The following is a 23,063-nucleotide window of genomic DNA, read 5'->3' as shown; positions in this document are numbered from 1 at the left end:
GGTCTCTTTCACGCGTCGTTACAGGTAGGCTGTTCCCCTTCATTGTGTACTGTCCCTTTGGTCTCCTATCTCCTAGACCCATTTCCATAACTTTACATTTGCTCGTGTTGAATTCCAGTAGCCATTTCTCTGACCATCTCTGCAATCTGTTCAGGTCCTCTTGGAGGATCCTGCAATCCTCATCTGTCACAACTCTTCTCATCAACTTTGCGTCATCCGCAAACATCGACATGTAGGACTCTACGCCTGTAAACATGTCGTTAACATATACAAGAAATAGAATTGGTCCCAGCACCGATCCTTGTGGTACTCCACTTGTTACTGTTCGCCAGTCCGACTTCTCGCCCCTTACCGTAACTCTTTGGCTCCTTCCACTTAGGTAGTTCCTTATCCAGGCTAGGACCTTTTCCCCCACCCCTGCCTGCCTCTCGAGCTTGAACAGCAGTCTCATGTGCGGTACTGTATCAAAGGCTTTTTGGCAGTCCAGAAATATGCAGTCTGCCCAACCATCTCTGTCCTGTCTTATCCTCGTTATTTTATCATAGAATTCCAGAAGGTTTGTTAGGCACGATTTCCCTGTCCAGAACCCATGTTGATGTTTGTTCAGAAACCTAATGTTCTCCAGGTGTGCAACCAGTCGTAGCCTAATTATTCTTTCCAGTATTTTACAGGGGATGCTTGTCAGTGATACAGGTTTATAGTTAAGTGCCTCCTCCCTATCACCTTTCTTGAAGATCGGCACGACATTTGCCTTCTTCCAGCAACTGGGCAATTCTCCTGACATAAGTGACTCATTAAAGATCATTGCCAGCTGAGGCACGCTGAGGGCCTGTGCTGCTTCTTTTAGTATCCACGGTGATACTTTGTCTGGTCCAACTGCTTTAGTTGCATCTAGAGTTGTCAACTGTTTCATTACCTCCTCTGCTGTCACCTCTATATCTGATAGTCTTTCATCTAGGGTAACCCCTTCCAACAATGGGAGCTGCTCAGGCTCGGTAGTGAACACTCCATGGAAACTGGCATTCAGTGCCTCGCAGATTTCCTTGTCACTTTCAGTATATGCCCCCTCTGTCTTCCTTAGTCTTGTCACTTGGTCGTTCACCGACATTTTTCTTCTTATATGACTGTGTAGTAACTTAGGTTGTTTTTTCGCTTTGATTGCAATATCGTTCTCATAGTCCCTTTCCGATGTTCGTCTTATGTTAATGTAATCGTTCCTAGCTCTGTTGTATCTGATCCTGTTGTCCTCTGTTCTTTGTCTTCTGTACTTCCTCCACTCCCGCCTGCTGGCCATTTTTGCTTCCTGACACTGTCTATTAAACCATGGGTTATTATATTCCTTCTTATTTTTTCCCATTACCGTTGGTATAAATCTCTCTTCGGCCCCCTGGCATTTCTGTATGACTAGGTCCATCATATCTTGGACTGTTTTTCCTCTAATTTCTTCCTCCCACTGCACTTCACCCAGATAGTCCCTTATCCTCTTATAGTTCCCTTTCCTGTAGTCAGCTCTCCTTTCCAAGATCTCTTGTCCCATGGTCATAAGTTTGAATTCCATCATGTAGTCAAAGACTAGGACACAATGGTCACTGGCCCCTAGAGGTATTTCATGCTCTAAATTCTCGATATCTTCTACGTTCTGGGTGAAAATCAGGTCTAATAGGCTCGGTGCATCTCCTCCTCTTTCCCTTGTGTCTTCCTTCACATATTGTGTCAGAAAATTCCTGTCTATAACATCTACTAATTTTGCTCCCCACGTTTCGTCCCCTCCATGGGGATTCCTTGATTCCCAATTTATCTCTACATGATTTAGGTCCCCCATGATCAGCAGCTTCGCTCTCATTCTGTGGGCTAGTGTTGCTGCCATCTGAAGTTCATCTATACATGCTTTGTTGTTGTCATCATACTCCTGCCTGGGTCTTCTACTGTTTGGTGGGGGATTGTAGATTACCAAGATCACAATCTTCCTCCCATCTACTGTCAGAGTTCCATGTATGAAGCTTGTGCACTCATTGGTAACTCGATTTCCCAGGTTTTCAAACATCCATTTCCGCTTTATTAGGAGTGCTACTCCCCTTCCCGGTCTCTGTGTCCTCTCTTTTCGTATCACCTGGTACCCTTCAGGAAAGATTGCATCTGAGATCATGTCATTAATTTTAGTTTCCACAATTGCAACTATGTCAGGATCTGCTTCACTCGCTCTTTCTTTTATCTCTTCTGCTTTATTAGATACCCCATCAGCATTGGTGTACCAAACCTTGAGATTCTTCATGGAAACTCTTGTACCAGAGTTCTCCCTTTCTCTGGGGGTCTAGGGGGATCTGGGGGGTGTCTGGGGGGTGACTGGGGGCAGGGGGGGATCTGGGGGGTGTCTGGGGGATGACTGGGGGCGGGGAGGATCCGGGGGAGGTCAGGAGGGGTGCTTGGGGGGTTTCTGGGGGCTGGGCTTCTAGGAAGGTAGGTAGGAGGGTCTGGGGTAGGGCCTGGGTAGGTAGGTCTGGAGTAGGAAGGGCATACTGGGTCTGAAGATTAGGGAGGGCATAGAGGGGTTGGGAGATAGCGTAAGGTTGGGTGTCAGATAGAGGTTGAAAGGTTGGGAGGGGGAAGGATAGAGGGGGAGGGGGGAACCTCCCACCCCCCTCGCAAGGGTGGGGGGTCACATGGAAGGAGAGGGGATGAGGAGGGGTGAGGGCTGGGTAGGCTTTGGGTGTTGAGGGGATGAGGGCTGGGTGGGTTCTTGGGGTTGAGGGGATGAGGGCTGGGTGGGTTTTGGGGGTTGAGGGGATAAGGGCTGGGTGGGTTTTGGGGGTTGAGGGGATGAGGGCTGGACGGGTTTTGGGGGTTGAGGTGATGAGGGGGTCCTTGGAATGTGGGATGAATTTGACTGCAGTGGGGTCAGAGGGGTCAAGGGATGTGTTGGGGAGATAAGCAGGGGCGGCTGATTTGGGGAAGGGGTGACCTGAGAAGCAAGTGTGAGCTGGTTAGCATGGGGTGGATTAGCACTGGGGTGTGTAGCTGCGCTCAAATGGGAAGAGTTGCATTGTTTTTTGCTTGCTCTGTGGGCAATCTGCTCCTCCTTCGTCATGAATTTGTCAATATATATGTTGTAGTAATTTTCGCTACCTCTGAGTAAGTGTTTGTGATGCAGTATGTAATCCACTGCCTCTTCGTTAGTGAACTGTACCAGGACAGGTCGTTTCCTGTTACAGTTGTATGGTCCAATGCGTCGTTGAACTTGCACCTCATTTCCTGCCATCTGGGCTCTCATGTCTCTCAAGATCCCCTGTAGCTCCAAATCCTCAATCTCCATCCTTTCCTGCCTCGATGGTGCCCTGGCTTCAAGCAATCCATGGATTATGATTGTCCTCTTTCTCAGTTCAGGGTCATGCTGGTGGCCCTCTCCCTGGCTGACCCCCACCCCTCCCACACCCGCTACTCCACCTACTACTACTCCCCCTTCCCCTGCCAAGCTTCCCTTATTCCTGCCAAATTCATTAGTAAGCCTAGATATTTCTCCTTGCCATTCTACCCTGCTCTTCGTGATTTCCTCTTGAATATAATCCATAAACTCTTGTTTGAGTCTTTGAACCTCAAAGCCGTGTGGCCGTGTGGCTGTGAAGCTGTGTGGCCGTGTAGCCGTGTGGCCGTGTAGCTGTGTTGCCGTGTAGACGTGTAGTCCTGTGGTTGTGTAGGCGTGTAGCCGTGAAGCTGTGTGGCCGTGTAGCCATGTGGCCATGTGGCTGTAAAGCCGTTTGGCCGTGTAGCCGTGTGACCGTGTAGCTGTGTTGCCGTGAAGACGTGTAGCCCTGTGGTTGTGTAGGCGTGTAGCCGTGTGGCCGTGTAGCTGTGTGGCCGTGTAGCCGTGTGGCCGTGTGGGTGTGTAGCCGTGTGGCCGTGAGGCCGTGTAGCCGTGTGGCCGTGTAGCCGTGTAGGCGTGTGGCCGTGTAGCCGTGTGGGCCGTGTGCCGTGTAGCCGTGTGGCCGTGTAGCCGTGTGACCGTGTAGCCGTGTAGGCGTGTGGCCGTGTAGCTGTGTGGCTGTGTAGCCGTGTAGCCGTGTACCCATGTTGCTGTGTAACCGTGTGGCCATGTAGCCGTGTGGCTGTGTAGCCGTGTGGCCGTGTAGCCGTGTCGCTGTGTGGCCATGTAGCATTGTAGCCGTGTGACCGTGTTGCAGTGTGGCCATGTAGCCGTGTGGCCGTGTAGCCGTGTGGCTGTGTGGCCGTGTAGGCGTGTGGCCATGTGGCTGTGTAGTCGTGTAGCCGTGCTGCCGTGTGGCCGTGTAGCAGTGTGGCCGTGTAGCCGTATGGCCGTGTAGCCGTGTGGCAGTGTAGCCGTGTGGCCGTTTAGCCGTGTAGCCGTGTGGCCGTGTATCCATGTTGCCGTGTACTCACCTAGTTGTACTCACCTAGTTGTGTTTGCGGGGGTTGAGCTCTAGCTCTTTGGTTCCGCCTCTCAACTGTTAATCAACTGGTGTACAGATTCCTGAGCCTATTGGGCTCTATCATATCTACATATGAAACTGTGTATGGAGTCTGCCTCCACCACAACACTACTTAATGCATTCCATTTGTTAACTACTCTGACACTGAAAACATTCTTTCTAACGTCTCAGTGGCTCTTCTAGGTACTACGTTTCCACCTGTGTCCCCTTGTTCGTGTTCCACCCGCGCTAAAGAGTTTGTCATTGTCCACCCTGTCAATTCCCCTGAGAATTTTGTAGGTGGTTATCATGTCTCTCCTCCTCTTACGTTTTCCAGGGTTCTGTGGTTCAGCTCCCTTAGCCATTCCTCGTAACTCATTCCTCTCAGTTCCGGGACCAGTCTGGTGGCATACATCTGAATCTTGTCTAACTTCGTCTTGTGTTTAACTAGGTGTGGACTCCAGTCTGGAGCTGCATACTCCAGGATTGATTTTACATAAGTGGTATACAGGGTCCTGAACGATTCCTTACACAAGTTTCTAAAGGCAGTTCTTATATTAGCCAGTCTAGCATATACCGCTGATGATATCCTTTTGATGTGGGCCTCTGGGGCAGGTTCGGTGTGATATCGACCCCCAGATCTTTCTCTCTATTTGACTCCTGTAGGATTTTACCTCCCAAATGGTACCTAGTGTTCAGCCTCCTGCTCCCTTCGCCTAATTTCATTACTTTACACTTTCCTGAGTTGAACTTTTGCAGTCATTTTCTAGACCATTCCTCCAGTTTGTCCAGGTCGTCCTGTAGTCTCTGTCTATCTTCATCTTTTTTTATTCTTCTCATAAATTTTGCGTCATCAGCAAATATTGAGAGGAATGAGTCTATACCCTCTGGAAGGTCGTTTACATATACTAGAAACAGGATGGGTCCGAGTACAGACCCCCGTGGAACCCCGCTGGTGACATCTCGCCCCTTTGATTCCTCCCCTCTCACCGTTACTCGCTGTTTCCTATTGCTTAGATACTCCCTTATCCTCTGGAGCACCTTAACTTTTACTCATGCCAGCTGCTCCAACTTTTGTAACAGCCTTTTGTGAGGTACTGTGTCAATGGCTTTCTGACAGTCCAAGAAAATGCAGTCTGCCCACCCTTCTCTTTCATGCCTAATTTGTGTTGCTTGGTCATAGATTTCTAGTAGGCCTGTGGGGCACGATTTACCATCTCTGAACCCATTCTGGTGGTGTGTTACAAAGCTGTTTCCCTCCAGATGCTCTACGAGCCTTTTCCTCACAATCTTCTCCATCACTTTGCATGGTATACAAGTTAAGGAAACTGGCCTGTAATTCAGTGCCTCTTGCCTGTCACCCTTTTTGTATATTGGGACCACGTTAGCTGTCTTCCAACTTTCCGGGAGGTCCCCCCGTTTCCAGTGACCTGTTATACACCATAGAGAGTGGCACACTTAGTGCTTCTGCACCTTCTTTTAGAATCCACGGTGAGATTCTGTCACGCCCAACAGCTTTGGACACATTCAGCTCCAACAGATTCCTTTTGACCTCATCACTGTGAGGTAAAATTCCTCCAAGGTTGTTCGGTTTGCCTCCTCATTTAGTGCAGGGACCTCTCCTTATTCTGTTGTGAAGACCTCCTGGAATCTCTTGTTGAGTTCTTCACACACCCGTGTGGCCATGTAGCCGTGTGACCATGTTGCCGTGTTGCCGTGTATCCCTGTGGCCGTGAAGCCATGTTGCCGTGTAGCCGTATGACCGTGTGGCCGTGTAGCCGTGAGGGGGTGTAGCCGTGCAGGGGTGTGGCCGAGTAGTTGTGTAGCCGTGTAGCCGTATGGCCGTGTAGCCGTGTTGCCGTGTAGGCGTGTGGCCGTATAACAATGTAGCCATGTAGCCGTGTACCCGTGTGGCCGTGAGGCCGTGCGGCTGTGTAGCCGTGTGGCCATGTGGCCGTGTTGCTGTGTAATCGTGTAACCGTGTGGCAGTTTGCCTCCTCATTTACTGCAGGGACCTCTCCTTGTTCTATTGTGAAGACCTCCTGGAATCTCATGTTGAGTTCTTCACACACCTCTTTGTCGTTCTCTGTGTATCTGTTCTCACCTTTTCTCAGTTTCATCACTTGTTCCTTCACTGCTGATTTCCTCCTGATGTGGCTGTGGAGCAGTTTTAGTTGGGTCTTAGCTTTACTCGCGATGTCATTTTCGTACTGCCTCTCTGCTTCTCTCCTCACTCTGATGTACTCATTTCTGGCCCTCTGGTATCTGTCCCTGCTCTCTGGTTTTCTGTTGTTCCTGTAGTTTCGCCATGTTCTTATGCTCAATTGCTTTGCTGCTGCACATTACTGGTTAAATCACAGATTCTTCTGTTGCTTTTCATTTTTCACTTTTTGGACTGGGATAAACCTGTCTGCAGCCTCCTGACACTTCTGAGTGACATAATCCATCATATCCTGTACAGTCGTTTCTCTGAGTTCTATTTCCCATGGTATTCCCATTAGGAAGTTCCTCATCTCATCATATTTTCCTCTTCAGTAATTTAGTCTTTTTCCTTCCAATCCCATCCTTTGATAGGTGATCCCTACTTCTACCAGATACTCAAATATCAATATACTGTGGTCACTCATTCCTATGGGGGCTTCATATTTGACTTTCCTTATTTCTGAGTCATTTAAGGTGAAAATCAGGTCGAGTCTAGCTGGTTCGTCGTTTCCTCTCATTCTTGTGGGCCCCTTGACATGTTGGCTCAGAAAGTTCCTTGTACTCACTTCCAAAAGTTTAGATCTCCATGTGTCTTCACCTCCATGTGGGGTCCCCATTCTCCCAGTCTATCTTTCCATGGTTGAAATCGCCCATGATTAAGAGTTTGGATCCCTTCCTGCAAGCAACTGCAGCTGCTCTATCTATTATGTTAATGGTAGCCATGTTGTTTCTGTCGAACTCTTGTCTGGGTCTTCTGTCATTTAATGGAGGGTTGTAAATGACCGCCACTATTATCTTAGGTCCACCCATTGTCATAGTTCCTGTTATGTAATCTCTGAATCCATCGCATCCTGGAATTTCCATCTCTTCAAAGCTCCAGTCCTTCCTTATCAGCAGAGCCACTCCTCCTTCTCCTCTCCCATCTCTCTCTTTCCTTACTCTAGAAAAGTCCTTTGGAAACACAGCATTTGTTATGACTCCTGACAATTTTGTTTCTGTGAGTCCTATTACATCTGGGTTTTCTTCCTGCGCCCTTTCTGCCAGTTCACTTGCTTTGTTGGTAATCCCATCGATGTTTCAGTACGTTATCTTGAAGCTTACTTTCCTTTGTCCATTTTCACCCACCCTCCCATCCTAGTGCAGGAAGCTGTTCCATGGGTATTGCTGCTTGGGCTGGCTCATCCTCCTGTGGGGTAGTTACCAGGGGTTCTGAGGGAGGTGGGGGTGGGGGGGAAGGAGGGGGCAGGGGAAGGATGGCTTAGAACTGGTGGGGGGGATGGAGGACTTAGTTCGTGTCTGGGCCGGCTTGGAGCAGGAGGAAGACCAGGGGGTGGGAGGGAATGGGATACTCGGGGTAGGGAGGGAGGGTGGGATTGGGTGGAATGGTGGAACTCCCCACCTATAGGGTGGTAAGTTGGGATGTTGCAGTCCCCTCTGGGTTTCTTGAGGTGCTGGGTTGGGGTTCCACACCCCCCACTGGGATTGCTGGGTTGGGGGTTGAGGTTCCCTGGCTCCCTTCCCTCATCCTGCGCCTTTTCCTTGCATCTGCTGCCTGTATTATCTCTTTCCTGGTCATGTCCCTCTGAAGGAATACCTGTCTGTAATTCGTTAGATATATCAGTTTGCTCTTCTTTGCCAGTATGTCCACTTTGATGCACTCTTTTTGAGCACTACCTTGATCAACCAATCTTTGGCTTTGTTATACTGGCCAATCCGGAAAAAACTTTTCTATTTCTGTTTCAACCCCTTCCAGACCTATATCCCTTAGTATCCCTGCCACTGCAGCTTTGTCCTTAGACCTCCATTCTTCCCTTGTGAAACACTCTTGTTCCTTAACAGCTATCACTACTACAGCTCTTTTCCTTTCCAGTAACTGACTAATGCATCTAGCTGCCTCCTATGACGTTACTGCTTTCATTACAACTTCCTTGACTGTGGACATCGCTCCTGGGCTCTTCAGCATCTCAGAAAAGGTGGCACCCATTGTAGGGATCCCTGCCATTGCTGCATCTCCTGGTACCTGGGGGTTGGTCCCCTGGGCCTCGGTCTGAGGAGATCCTGATTTTAGGTTTGTTATCTCCTCTTGCGCTGTCTTTAGTTCATTCAGCAGTTTATTAATGAGTCCTCTCGTGTCTTTCAGTTCCTCAGTGATTTCCCTCCATGCGCGAACAGTCATCTCCATGTATGACTCGTCCTGTTCCTCTACTCCACCTGTGTTCTGTTTTCTTACCATCCTGCTTGATCCCTCTTCTTTTCCCTAGCGTATGTTAGTCTTCACGAACCCCAGTGTGTGTGTGTGTGTGTGTGTGTGTGTGTGTGTGTGTGTGTGTGTGTGTGTGTGTGTGTGTGTGTGTGTGTGTGTGTGTGTGTGTGTGTGTGTGTGTGTGTGTGTGTGTGTGTGTGTGTGTGTGTACTCACCTAGTTGTACTCACCTAGTTGTGTTTGCGGGGGTTGAGCTCTGGCTCTTTGGTCCCGCCTCTCAACCGTCAATCAACAGGTGTACAGATTCCTGAGCCTATCGGGCTCTGTCATATCTACACTTGAAACTGTGTATGGAGTGAGCCTCCACCACATCACCCCCTAATGCATTCCATTTGTCAACCACTCTGACACTAAAAAAGTTCTTTCTAATATCTCTGTGGCTCATTTGGGCACTCAGTTTCCACCTGTGTCCCCTTGTGCGTGTTCCCCTTGTGTTAAATAGACTGTCTTTATCTACCCTATCAATCCCCTTCAGAATCTTGAATGTGGTGATCATGTCCCCCCTAACTCTTCTGTCTTCCAGCGAAGTGAGGTTTAATTCCCGTAGTCTCTCCTCGTAGCTCATACCTCTCAGCTCGGGTACTAGTCTGGTGGCAAACCTTTGAACCTTTTCCAGTTTAGTCTTATCCTTGACTTGATATGGACTCCATGCTGGGGCTGCATACTCCAGGATTGGCCTGACATATGTGGTATACAAAGTTCTGAATGATTCTTTACACAAGTTTCTGAATGCCGTTCGTATGTTGGCCAGCCTGGCATATGCCGCTGATGTTATCCGCTTGATATGTGCTGCAGGAGACAGGTCTGGCGTGATATCAACCCCCAAGTCTTTTTCCTTCTCTGACTCCTGAAGAATGGCCTGACTCCTGTGTGTGTGTGTGTGTGTGTGTGTGTGGTTCCTGAACGCTGTTCTGATGTTAGCCAGCCTCGCATATGCCGCAGGCGTTATTCTTTTTATGTGTGTGTGTGTGTGTGTGTGTGTGTATGTGTGTGTGTGTGTGTGTGTGGGCAGAGAAGAGGGGAGATGAAAGAGAGGGGATGAGAGGAAGGAGAGGGGGAGAGAGGAAGGAGAGGGGGAGAGAGGAAGGAGAGGGGGAGAGAGAGGAAGGGTAGGGAGAGCGAGGGAGGAGATGGAGAGAGGGGAAGGCAAGGAAGAGCGGGGGAGAGAGGAGGAGAGAGGGAGAGAGGAAGACAGAGGGAGATCGGGAAAGAAGGAAAGAGAGATAGAGAGACTGTTGGGAGTGAGAGTGGGGGGGGGGGGGGAGAATGTATAGGGTTAGTGAGATGGGCGGGGGGTAGGAGAAGGGGTGGATTATGAGTGAGGTCTTATCCCCTTTCCACGAAAGGTATTAATCCTTTCTAGCCTGACTGAACGATTGTGTGTGTGTGTGCGTTTATGTGTGTACTCACCTATTTGTACTCACCTATTTGTGCTTGCGGGGTTGAGCTTTGGCTCTTTGGTCCCGCCTCTCAACTGTCAATCAACTGGTGTACAGATTCCTGAGCCTACTGGGCTCTATCATATCTACATTTGAAACTGTGTATGGAGTTAGCCTCCACAACATCACTTCATAGTGCATTCCATTTATTAACTACTCTGACACTGAAAAAGTTCCTTCTATCGTCTCTGTGGCTCATGTGGGTACTCAGTTTCCACCTGTGTCCCCTTGTTCGCATAATTGGCATCCCCAGCGGGATCCGTCCCCTTGTTAAGTATGTTTGACAGGGGTGGTGAAGTGTCGTAATCCCTGTATATAATTCCCCCTGTGTGACGATTGTGACGTTATACGTCCTGTGCGGTGCTCAGAGTGACTAAGTGCGATATGGTGCAGTGCGGTGCTCACTGTGATTAAGCGATTAAGTGCAATATTGACTAGTGCGGTGCTCAGTGATTTAGTGCAATATTGTAGAGCGAAGTGTTCGCTTGGACTCAGTGCAATATTGGGTAGTGTGGTGCCCGAAGTGATTACGTGCAATATTGGCAAGTGCAGTGTTTGGTGCAATATTGGCGTAGAACAGTGCTCGGTGTGTTAAGTGCTAACGTGTAAGCAGTGTGTTAAGTGCAAAGTGTTCCATCTGTGACAATGGCAGACAAAGCTACCATCGATGATCTGGACGAGGTTCAGGCTTTTCTGAACAGAGAGGATTGTCTTGCCAGATTAAAATATTTGAGCAAACCAGAGCTTGTACTAGTAAGCGCCTACCTGGAGATCAAGATCCGTGCCAGTGATTCCCGTGTGGAGATCTTGTCCAAGGTACACCGGCACCTGAAGGCAGAAGAGAAACAGGAAGGCGAGACTCCAAGTACAAAGGAGAGTGCAGACATAGCTTCCACGGAAAAGGAAGATAAGGGCAGCGACGTTGACAGTGATGCAGGCGAGCTTAATATCAGCTTCCTAACAGTCAAGATGCGTGCCCTAGAGATCAATCGTGAAATAGAATGGAAGAAATTAGAAATGGAACGAGAGAGACAAGATAAAGAATTAGAGATGAGACGTGTCTGTTTACAGAGTCGACCTGGGACCACTGTGTTGAAGGTTGAGTCAGTCTACCCGAGGCAGCCAGTCTCCATACTGTGAAGTTTGCTGCAGCTGTTGTGACGTCGTCCCCCCGGAAGAACACTGTGGTGTGTTAGCCTGCCAGTGGAGTGGCAGTGAAAGGATTTACCCAGGCCCGACTGTTGGAGACGATCATCCACTGGGGTATTGAGGACAGGAGGGTGATTTGCGATATCACACGAGACTCCTGTCTAGGGCGTACCCCTTATATCGTTCGTGGAGTGGCCGTACCAGCCTTGGTGGCTCAGTACCTGCCAGCAGACCAGCTGGACGTGTGGTTGACGGCCTCCACGACGGTGCCCCCAGTGGACCTGCGTTTTGGCTGACCTGTGGCCCGGGTAGGCTCGGCATTCTCAGAGGACACGTCGTGAGGCCACGAAGAAGGCACCGAGAGTTATGGCACCAGCGTCTTCAGCAGAAGACTACATTGTGAATAATCCCCTTGTTTAGTGTTAATACCCCTCCCCCTTGTGCACTCATTAATTTTATATATTTAAACGGTGATGGTGTTAATTATAATATTAAGTTCTTAACTTTCTTTCCCTACTCCCTTTAAGTTCCTTGCGTCACGGATCTCATCCCTTGATAGCCACTACTGGCTTGGGAACGGATACAATATATCTTCCTCTAACAACATCAGAGTAAGGACCCCGTTGCGTCCCGAGAGGGCCGTAACATAACCAGTGTTGAATAGTTTACCCTTGTTTACCCGGTCGATTCCTCTGAGGATTTTGTAGGTTGTGATCATGTCTCCCTTTACTCTTGTGTCTTCCAGTGTCGTAAGGTGCATTTCCCGCAGTCTTTCCTCGTAACACATGCCTCTTAGTTCTGGGACTAGTCTAGTGGCATACCTTTGGACTTTTTCCAGCTTCGTTTTGTGCTTGACAAGGTACGGGCTCCATGCTGGGGCCGCATACTCTGGGATTGGTCATACATATGTGGTGTACAAGATTCTGAATGATTCCTTACACAGGTTCCTGAACACTGTTCTGATGTTAGCCAGCCTCGCATATGCCGCAGACGTTATTCTTTTTTATGTGGGCTTCAGGAGACAGGTTTGGTGTGATATCAACTCCTAGATCTTTCTCTCTGTTCGTTTCATTAAGTACTTCACCTACTATTCTGTATCCTGTGTCTGGCCTCCTATTTCCACGGCCTAGTTTCATTACTTTGCATTTACTCGGGTTGAACTTCAACAGCCATTTGTTGGACCATCCACTCAGTCTGTCTAGGTCATCATGTAGCCTGCTACTATCGTCCTCAGTTTCAATCCTCCTCATAATTTTTGCATTATCGGCAAACATTGAGAGAAACGATTCTATACCCTCTGGGAGATCATTTACATATATCAGAAACAGTATGGTCCAAGGACCGACCCCTGCGGGACTCCACTGTAACGTCTCGCCGATCTGAGACCTCACCCCTCACACTGACTCGTTGTCTCCTGTTGCTTAGGTACTCCTGTATCCAACGGAGTACCTTCCCTTTCACTCCAGCCTGCATCTCCAGCTTTTTCACTAGCCTCTTGTGTGTCACTGTATCAAAGGCTTTCTGACAATCCAAAAATATGCAATCTGCCCACCCTTCTCTTTCTTGCCTTATTTTTGTTGCCTGGTCATAGAATTCAAGTAACCCTGTGAGGCAGGACCTGCTATGCCTGAATCCATGTTGGTGCTGTGTTACAAAGTTCTTTCGCTCCAGGTGCTCCACTAGCTTTCTTCGCACAATCTTCTCCATCAGCTTGCATGGTATGCAAGTTAGGGACACTGGCCTGTAATTCAGTGTCTCCTGTCTATCCCCTTTCTTGTATATCGGGACTACGTTAGCTGCTTTCCAAATTTCTGGCAGTTCCCCTGTTGCCAGTGATTTGCTATACACTATGGAGAGTGGAAGGCACAGTTCTTCTACTCCTTTCTTTAGTATCCAAGGGGAGATTCCATCTGGGCCTATAGCCTTTTTCACATCCAACTCTAGAAAACACTTCCTTACTTCCCCACTGGTAATCTCAAACTCTTCCAGTGGTTCCTGGTTAGCTATTCCCTCTCTTATCACTGGGATTTCTCCTTGCTCTAAGGTGAAGACCTCTTGGAATTTCTTATTCAGTTCCTCACACACTTCCTTGTCGTTTGTAGTGAATCCTTCTGCCCCTATCCTTAATTTCATAACCTGTTCCTTTACTGTTGTTTTTCTCCTGATGTGGCTATGCAGCAATTTAGTCTGAGTCTTTGCCTTGCTTGCGATGTCATTTTCGTATTGTCTTTCTGCCTCTGTTCTCATCCTGGCATATTCATTCCTGGCATTCTGGTATCTTTCTCTGCTCTCCAGTGTCCTGTTATTCCTATAGTTTCTCCATGCCCTTTTACTTTGCTGCTTAGCTGGCCTACATCTCTGATTAAACCTTGGGTTTCTCATCTTCATTTCACTGTTTTCCTTTTGGGCTGGGACAAACTTGTTTGCTGCGTCCTTGCATTTTTGCGTGATGTAGTCCATCATATCTTGGGCCGACAGTAGATTGTGTGTGTGAGTGTGTGTGTTTGTTTTTGCGTGTGCGTGCGTGCGTGCGTGTGTGTGTTACGAGGGACCCGTATATGTCAACTTCTATCCAAAATGAGCCACTTTGAAATTTTATATGTATATGATATACTGAACAAGAATTTGATAATATTTTACCTCTGTACACCTGAAGAATTGACCAGAGAGGGGTTCCTACCTGTCAGCCTCCCGCTCGCACAACCAGGTGACTAATTAAGATGACTGGATGACGAGGTGATCCGTCGTCGCCTCCCACGTGGTGATTCACTAATCCAGTAGATTGATGATGGCTGTCCTTCTCTATCTAACACAAATCTCTGGAGTCAGTCACTGTATTGTAGTGTCTGTTGTGTTATAGTTCACCAATTTACTGTACCACTGATCACTTGACCCAATATGTAAACAAAGCCTCGTGGGCCCTCCCACGAGGCCTGTCTGATGAATTCACTGTTTAACACAAAGTTCTAGTGATAGCACTGTATTTTTATTTCCTATTCGCGGCGGTTATACACTTTGTGATACCGCTAGATCTGTGATCTGTCACTGTAGCCTTAATTAACCCAAAAATATTGGCTTTTATCTAGCGCGCGTCCCCGTGACCTTCCCTTCACGGCTGGCTCGGCTAGAGACGTGTAGCCGTGTAGTCGTGTAGCCGCGTGGCCGTGTGGCCGTGTAGCCGCATGGCTGTGTGGCCGTGTGGCCGTGTAACCGTGTGGCCGTGTAGCCGCGTGACCATGTTGCCGTGTAGCCGTGTGATCATGTTGCCGTGTAGCTGTGTGGCCGTGTAACCGTGTGGCCGTGTAGCCGCGTGACCATGTTGCCGTGTAGCCGTGTGATCATGTTGCCGTGTAGCTGTGTGGCCGTGTAACCGTGTGGCCGTGTAGAGTTGTGGCCGTGTGACCATGTGGCCCTGTAGTCGTGTAGTCATGTGGCTGTGTGGCCGTGTGGCCGTGTAGTCGTGCAGCCGTGTGGCTGTGTACCCATGTAGCCGTGAAGCGGTGTAGTCGTGTGGGTGTGTAGCCGTGTAACCGTGTTGCCGTGTAGCTGTATAGCCGTGTGGTTCTGAAAACGTGTGCCCGTGTTACCGTGTAGTCGTGTAGCCCTGTAGCCGTGTTGATGTGTGGCCGTGTAGCCGTGTAGGCGTGTGGCCGTGTATCCGTGTAGCCGTGTAACCATGTGGCCGTGTGGTTGTGTGGCCGTGTAGCCGTGTAGCCGTGTAGGCGTGTAGCTGTGTAGCCGTGAGACTGTGAGGCCGTGTAGCCGTGTAGCCGTGTGACCGTTCTTATATAGACTGTGGGTTGGTTGGTGTTGTCGTCGTTGATCCTTCTCTATGGACAACCCAACCCACAACTCGGCAGAGTGCTTATACTAGGAGATCACCCTTGGCGCTTCTGGCTCTTGGAGAGGGGCTCAACGTCACACGTTCAGGGGATGCGGCTCCAACACTTAGCCTCGTTGTCACGTGCACACACCCACACGAGCCGCTGTGACTCCCCACTCTCTCCTTATGAGATATGATCTCCTCAATCCCCCTATGACTTACTAGTATTACCTCCTACCCTGTCCACAGCAGTGGTTCATGGTTCTTTCTCTCTCTCTCTCCTTCTTTACTACCTCCTGGGAAGCCTCACTAGGACAAGGGCAAACACCAGCAAATTGTGACACATTTACTGAACAAAGCACATACACGATACATACACACATATAATAATAATGAATCCTATACTCTATAATATCACAATCAGGTTGCACTCCAACACCATCAGAACTCTATCAGCTTATCAAGGGGTATCCTATCTCCTGGTTCACCACCTGATACTATTAACCTCCTCAAGTTGGTCAAGCCTACACACTGTTGCACCATCAGCAAGATAACATATATATATATAGAAACCAGCATTTGAATGCAATAACATATACCAGTATAAATGTTCATTGGTACTTCAATATAAAAACTCCTTGACATAAGGATGCCAACAGTCACTCACCTCTCACTGCGTCTTGCACGCTACTGACAACCAAACACTATCAACTCCCTATAAGTAATCCACCAGAACTTCCCCTTCCACCTCTGGAAGTTCACAACCCTAATATCCTTAGGTTCTCCCGGGCTTCACTACCAGGATCCTCTGCAGCTCCTCCAGGCTGCTATCATGAAGTTTCCTTGTGCAACTACGGTGCTTCACCCTTCTGTTAGGTTCTTCCACAGCTCTCTTGGCTGCTACACCATGAAGTTTCCCCGAGCAACTGTGGTACTTCTCCACCTCTGCAGAAGCCCGTGACACTCCTCTTCACTGCTGCTTCTCCTCACAGCTCGAGGTCCTCTGCTCCACTACCTTGGAGTCTCATCAGCTACTTCCTCTGCTGGCTTCGAAGTTCTCAGCAACTTCTTCCCCAAAGAACAAACCACAGAACGTCTGGTCGAGGGCGCTTCTTCCTCTGACGAGGCTTGGTCAGGGCGCTCCACGGCCCACAATAATGCCTCCGGGCGGCTTAATATTCACTAATTATCGTCCACGACTTGAGACCACACGTCCCCAGCTCTATTCCACAGCTGGTACGTCTGCACACTTCTCTTCTCTTAGAGATATATCACTAGGGGTTCCCTTCTGACGGGAGCTCAACGGAGCGCGGCTTCCCCCTGCGATGTCTGGCACTCAAGTGAGGTCAAAGCCCTTCCAGAAGCGAGCCTCACGCCTCAAGCAAAATGTCCACATCTCCTAGCCAGTCATTTATCTGTTTTCTTCTTCATTGCCCATAATCTCAAACTGTTATACATATCCAACCAGCCATTTTACATATGCGTTATCACCTCAATACTTGCTAGACCTTCTAGTTAGGTCAGGCTTGCTGAATAACTCTCAAGAAGGGAGACTCGTTTCTCCTGCAGGCTGAGATCATAACACTCCCCTCCCCTTATTTTTGAGAGTTATTCCAGTGGCAAAGCTCGGGATAATACATCCGCCACCACGCTGTCTCGTTCTTCAACCGATTGGTTCGAACGGTTGATCTGCTTACGTACTCCCTTAAGAGTCTGCAATTAGTTCGTTGCTCTTTGCAACATCTGGCTCACAACTCGCCAGAAACATGATCTTCTCACAAACGATTTGACTTCTCTGGCACCTCTTGGCTAGGCTGTCCTCCTTGGACGCCTGCAATCCATTGGTCCACTCTACTTATTGTTTCCACCCTCCATTTCCTCGTCTTCTTCTTTTCACGTCCAGAGTCAGACGTCTACTCTCTGTACCTCCTCTGTCGTCTTCACACTTCCATCTACTGCCGTTATACTTTCGTCTCCTGTCATCATACTTCACTTCCTCGTCTTCACTGACGATCCTCCCTTTTGTCTCCTCATTTATCCGAGACCTCATCCTGTCTGACTTCCATCGAGTCCTCGGCTTTCTTCTATCCCTCCATGCTTGCATCGTCATCCTCTTCCCACATCTCTCACCTCTATACAATTCCCTTTCTTCTCCTTCAACTCTTCTTCGTTCCCTAAAAGTTTCTTCGAGCACTGTACTACATCCAACAGCACTCGACCGTACACGTCGCCTTGCCTTTCCTAGAGTGCTCGTAAGCATCTCTCCACACATACTGTCTCTTCTCCTTTCATTTTCCCGGCTATTACTCTTCTTCACTATCTCTCCTCCACGTTTTCTGTGAAACATGTCGACTCCTGACATCTCAAACAACTTAACTCCACTATCCCTATGCCTCTGTGCTCGTGGACCACTTGACGATCTACTCCCGTCCTCAGTATGTCCACATCCTTCCTCATTCCTACTCAGCACTGTTGCATTCGCCTTCCGACTCTTAATTTCAGCAGTCTGGGCTCTACTCAGGTCCGCTCTCTTCACATGAGTCCTCTTCGGCTGGGTCATCCTCACTTTCGACCTCACCGAGACTCCATTTGCCTGGGCTGGACCTTCATCAAACAGCCACGCTATGTCTATATCGATCTCTTCCACCGGCTGAATCGACACTGTCTCACCTTCTCCAGTGTCTTCCTCGTCGGCCACCTCTGTCTTCGTCACTACCGAGACAGGGTTTTCAATGGCTTGGCGGTCTCCTGACTCATCTCCTCGGATGTCAGTCAGGTTCACACTCTCAGGTGTCCCACCCGTGCAGTGGCCTTCTGGGCACTCCTCTGGCACAGTCTCCGCTACGACTCTCGGCAACACCTTTGTCCCACACAAGTCATTTCCCAGGATCACTTGGACTCCTGGAATAGGTATGTCGGGGCATACTCCCAACATCACCTCCGCCGACACATATTCCGACCTTAGCTGGACAGCACATACGGGCATGTCACTCTCCGACAATAACCCATATACTTTCATCTTCCCACTGCCAGCTAACCGTCGACCATTCCCAATCAGGCTTCTCGTAATCAAGCTCTGATTAGCTCCGGTATCTCTTAAGATACCAACTTCTACCTCAGGTTGGCCTCTTATACTGATCCAACCTTTACTCATGAACGGCCTATACCTCTCGTTCCCTAAGTTCAATCTCTGTGGTTTGTCTTGGAACACCTTAGTATATTTACCTCGTGGGTCACACATGGCCAGGGTCACAACTCTCTTGCCCTGTCTACAATCTCGCATCACATGACCCAATCCGTTACAATTGTAACACCTCACCTGGGAAAAATCTTTCCTATAAGAACCCGAGTGGCTCTGACTTTGTCCACTCGCATGAGAGTTCCTCGGGCCAGGTACACTACCTGCACTCTGTGGGGTTTTACTGGACTCTTGATTCCCTGGATCACGATCAGTTTCTCGTTTTGCTCCTCCATCCTCACTTTCAGACGAAGTGCGCGACCTATTCTTCTGAGTTTTAGGGTACTTACTTTTATCCGCCCATTTATCAAAATTTTTCTCACCCCAGACTCTTCTGGGTCTTTCATAATTTCTTCCTCCCCAGACTCCATTGGATCTGCCATTGCTGCGTCTCGCCTCGCTTCTCACTCTGTTCTCTCTCAAGCTCTTATATGGTTCAGTAATCATATCCGCCCTATCTGCGGCATCTTTCACCTCCTTTATCCCTGCTTCTTGGATCTTGAACTTTGTTTCGGGATGCATCATCTCCAAGAACTTCTCCATGACCATCAGTTGCTTCAGGTCAGAGTAAGATCCAACTCCAGCAGCCTCAATCCACTTCTGGAATCGTCTTTCCAGATCTCTTGCTGTCTCAGCAAACGTACATGCTCCAACTTTGATCATCTCTCTGAAGCGCTTCCTATAAGCCTCTGAGGTTAACTGAAACGAGCACAATATGCTGCTCTTTACTGTGGCGTAATCCTGGCACTCTTCCAGTGACAATTGGGTGTATGCCTCCCTGGCTGCACCGGTCAATCTTAACTGGACCAGCTGGGCCCATTCCTCCTGTGGCCACTCCTTGATACTGGCTACTTTCTCAAAATGCTCGAAGAAGCTCTCTGCCTCTTCGGGCACAAACAAGGGAATGTCCTTCTCCCTAACCCTAACATCTGGTGGGTGTGATACCTGGGTGGTGCTCTCTGGCAACCCATGTTCAATCCTTTGCTCAGCCAAGGTTCTATTCGCTTCTATCTGCATTTGTTTTGTTCTCTCTTTTTCTTTTTCGACCTGGGCTTTTTCTTTTTCGACCTGGGCTTTTTCTTTTTCTTGTTCCAACTCCAGTTCTCTTACTCTGGTTTTCTCTTTTTCTACTTCCAACCTGGTTTTCTCTTTTTCTACTTCCAGCCTGGTTTTCTCTTTTTCTACTTCCAGCCTGGTTTTCTCTTTTTCCTTCTCGGCTTCATTTTTCATCTGGAGTTCTAATTTCATCTTTTCCAGCTGGAACTGTCTCTCCTCACGCTGCATCTGGAGCTCTAACTGGAATCTCTCCAAGCTCCTATTTCGGCTACTCCTGCTACTGCGGCTACTCTTGCTGCTCCTACTCGATCCCTGGGATCTCATGTCATCCCGCCCATCATCCTCCTTTCCACTTTCAGCTCCTTTCTGGGCTCCTTGTTCTGCCGCTTCATTTTTGGCTCTTAACTGCCTCAGGATCTCATCCTTCATCCCAGCTACTTTAGATGCTTTCAACCTAATGCCACATTTTTCTGCTATTTGTTTCAATTGATCCCTCGTGCAACCTTCTAAGTCCTCAGGCTTGCCTGACTCCACAAATGCTTGCACCTTATCCATCTTTGTCCTGTGAGTCTTCCCAAGAGAGAGAGTATACACCTGCGGTCACACAGTTTATCTCAGCAGGGGTGTACAAATCCACTCTTGGACAGGGTGTGGGTGTGTCAGTTCACTATCCCGGACAGGCCCCCAATTTCTTATATAGACTGTGGGTTGGTTGGTGTTGTCGTCGTTGATCCTTCTCTATGGACAACCCAACCCACAACTCGGCAGAGTGCTTATACTAGGAGATCACCCTTGGCGCTTCTGGCTCTTGGAGAGGGGCTCAACGTCACACGTTCAGGGGATGCGGCTCCAACACTTAGCCTCGTTGTCACGTGCACACACCCACTCGAGCCGCTGTGACTCCCCACTCTCTCCTTATGAGATATGATCTCCTCAATCCCCCTATGACTTACTAGTATTACCTCCTACCCTGTCCACAGCAGTGGTTCATGGTTCTTTCTCTCTCTCTCTCCTTCTTTACTACCTCCTGGGAAGCCTCACTAGGACAAGGGCAAACACCAGCAAATTGTGACACATTTACTGAACAAAGCACATACACGATACATACACACATATAATAATAATGAATCCTATACTCTATAATATCACAATCAGGTTGCACTCCAACACCATCAGAACTCTATCAGCTTATCAAGGGGTATCCTATCTCCTGGTTCACCACCTGATACTATTAACCTCCTCAAGTTGGTCAAGCCTACACACTGTTGCACCATCAGCAAGATAACATATATATATAGAAACCAGCATTTGAATGCAATAACATATACCAGTATAAATGTTCATTGATACTTCAATATAAAAACTCCTTGACATAAGGATGCCAACAGTCACTCACCTCTCACTGCGTCTTGCACGCTACTGACAACCAAACACTATCAACTCCCTATAAGTAATCCACCAGAACTTCCCCTTCCACCTCTGGAAGTTCACAACCCTAATATCCTTAGGTTCTCCCGGGCTTCACTACCAGGATCCTCTGCAGCTCCTCCAGGCTGCTATCATGAAGTTTCCTTGTGCAACTACGGTGCTTCACCCTTCTGTTAGGTTCTTCCACAGCTCTCTTGGCTGCTACACCATGAAGTTTCCCCGAGCAACTGTGGTACTTCTCCACCTCTGCAGAAGCACGTGACACTCCTCTTCACTGCTGCTTCTCCTCACAGCTCGAGGTCCTCTGCTCCACTACCTTGGAGTCTCATCAGCTACTTCCTCTGCTGGCTTCGAAGTTCTCAGCAACTTCTTCCCCAAAGAACAAACCACAGAACGTCTGGTCGAGGGCGCTTCTTCCTCTGACGAGGCTTGGTCAGGGCGCTCCACGGCCCACAATAATGCCTCCGGGCGGCTTAATATTCACTAATTATCGTCCACGACTTGAGACCACACGTCCCCAGCTCTATTCCACAGCTGGTACGTCTGCACACTTCTCTTCTCTTAGAGATATATCACTAGGGGTTCCCTTCTGACGGGAGCTCAACGGAGCGCGGCTTCCCCCTGCGATGTCTGGCACTCAAGTGAGGTCAAAGCCCTTCCAGAAGCGAGCCTCACGCCTCCAGCAAAATGTCCACATCTCCTAGCCAGTCATTTATCTGTTTTCTTCTTCATTGCCCATAATCTCAAACTGTTATACATATCCAACCAGCCATTTTACATATGCGTTATCACCTCAATACTTGCTAGACCTTCTAGTTAGGTCAGGCTTGCTGAATAACTCTCAAGAAGGGAGACTCGTTTCTCCTGCAGGCTGAGATCATAACACCGTGTAGCCGTGTGGCCGTGTACCCGTGTGGCCGTGTAGGCGTGTAGCTGTGAGACTGTCAGGCCGTGTAGCCGTGTAGCCGTGTAACCGTGTGGCCGTGTGGCCGTGTAGCCGCGTGGCCGTGTACTCACCTAGTTGTGTTTGCAGGGGTTGAGCTCTGGCTCTTTGGTCCCGCCTCTCAACCGTCAATCAACAGGTGTACAGGTTCCTGAGCCTATTGGACGCTCATATCTACACTTGAAACTGTGTATGGAGTCAGCCTCCACCACATCACTTCCTAATGCATTCCATTTGTCAACCACTCTGACACTAAAAAAGTTCTTTATAATATCTCTGTGGCTCATTTGGGCGCTCAGTTTCCACCTGTGTCCCCTAGAGCATGTGCCCCTTGTGTTAAATAGCCTGTCTTTATTAACCCTATCAATTCCCTTGAGAATCTTGAATGTGGTGATCATGTCCACACTAACTCTTCTGTCTTCCAGCGAAGTGAGGTTTAATTCCCGTAGTCTCTCCTCGTAGATCATACCTCTCAGTTCGGGTACTAGTCTGGTGGCAAACCTTAGAACCATTTCCAATTTAGTCTTATCCCTGACTAAATATGGACTCCATGCTGGGGCTGCATACTCCAGGATTGGCCTGACATATGTGTTATACAAATCTCTGAATGATTCTTTACACAAGTTTCTGAATGCCGTTCGTATGTTGGCCAGCCTGGCATATGCCGCTGATGTTATCCTCTTGATATGGGCTGCAGGAGACAGGTCTGGCGTGATATGAACTCCCAAGTCTTTTTCTTTCTCTGACTCCTGAAAAATTTCCTCTCCCTGATGATACCTTGTATTTGGCCTCCTGATCCCTACACCTATCTCCATTACCGTGTGGCCGTGTAGCGGTGTAGGCTTGTAGCCGTGTAGCTGTGTGGCCGTGTAACCGTGTGGCCGTTTAGCCGTGTAGCTGTGTAGCCGTGTGGCCTTGTAACCGTTTAGCTGTGTAGCCATATGGCCCTGCAGCCGTGTAGCCGTGTGGCTGTGTAGCCATGTGGCCGTGTAGCCGTGTGGCCGTGTTGCCGTGTGGCCGTGTAATCGTGTAGCCGTGTAGCCGGGTGGTCGTGTAATCGTGTAGCCGTGTGTCCACGTGGCTCTGTAGCCGTGTAGCCGTG

Source organism: Procambarus clarkii, chromosome 29 (genome assembly GCF_040958095.1).
Source record: "Procambarus clarkii isolate CNS0578487 chromosome 29, FALCON_Pclarkii_2.0, whole genome shotgun sequence".
Taxonomy (NCBI): Eukaryota; Metazoa; Arthropoda; class Malacostraca; order Decapoda; family Cambaridae; genus Procambarus; species Procambarus clarkii.
The sequence above is the reverse complement of the archived record's forward strand: the minus strand, read 5'-3'. Positions refer to the sequence as shown.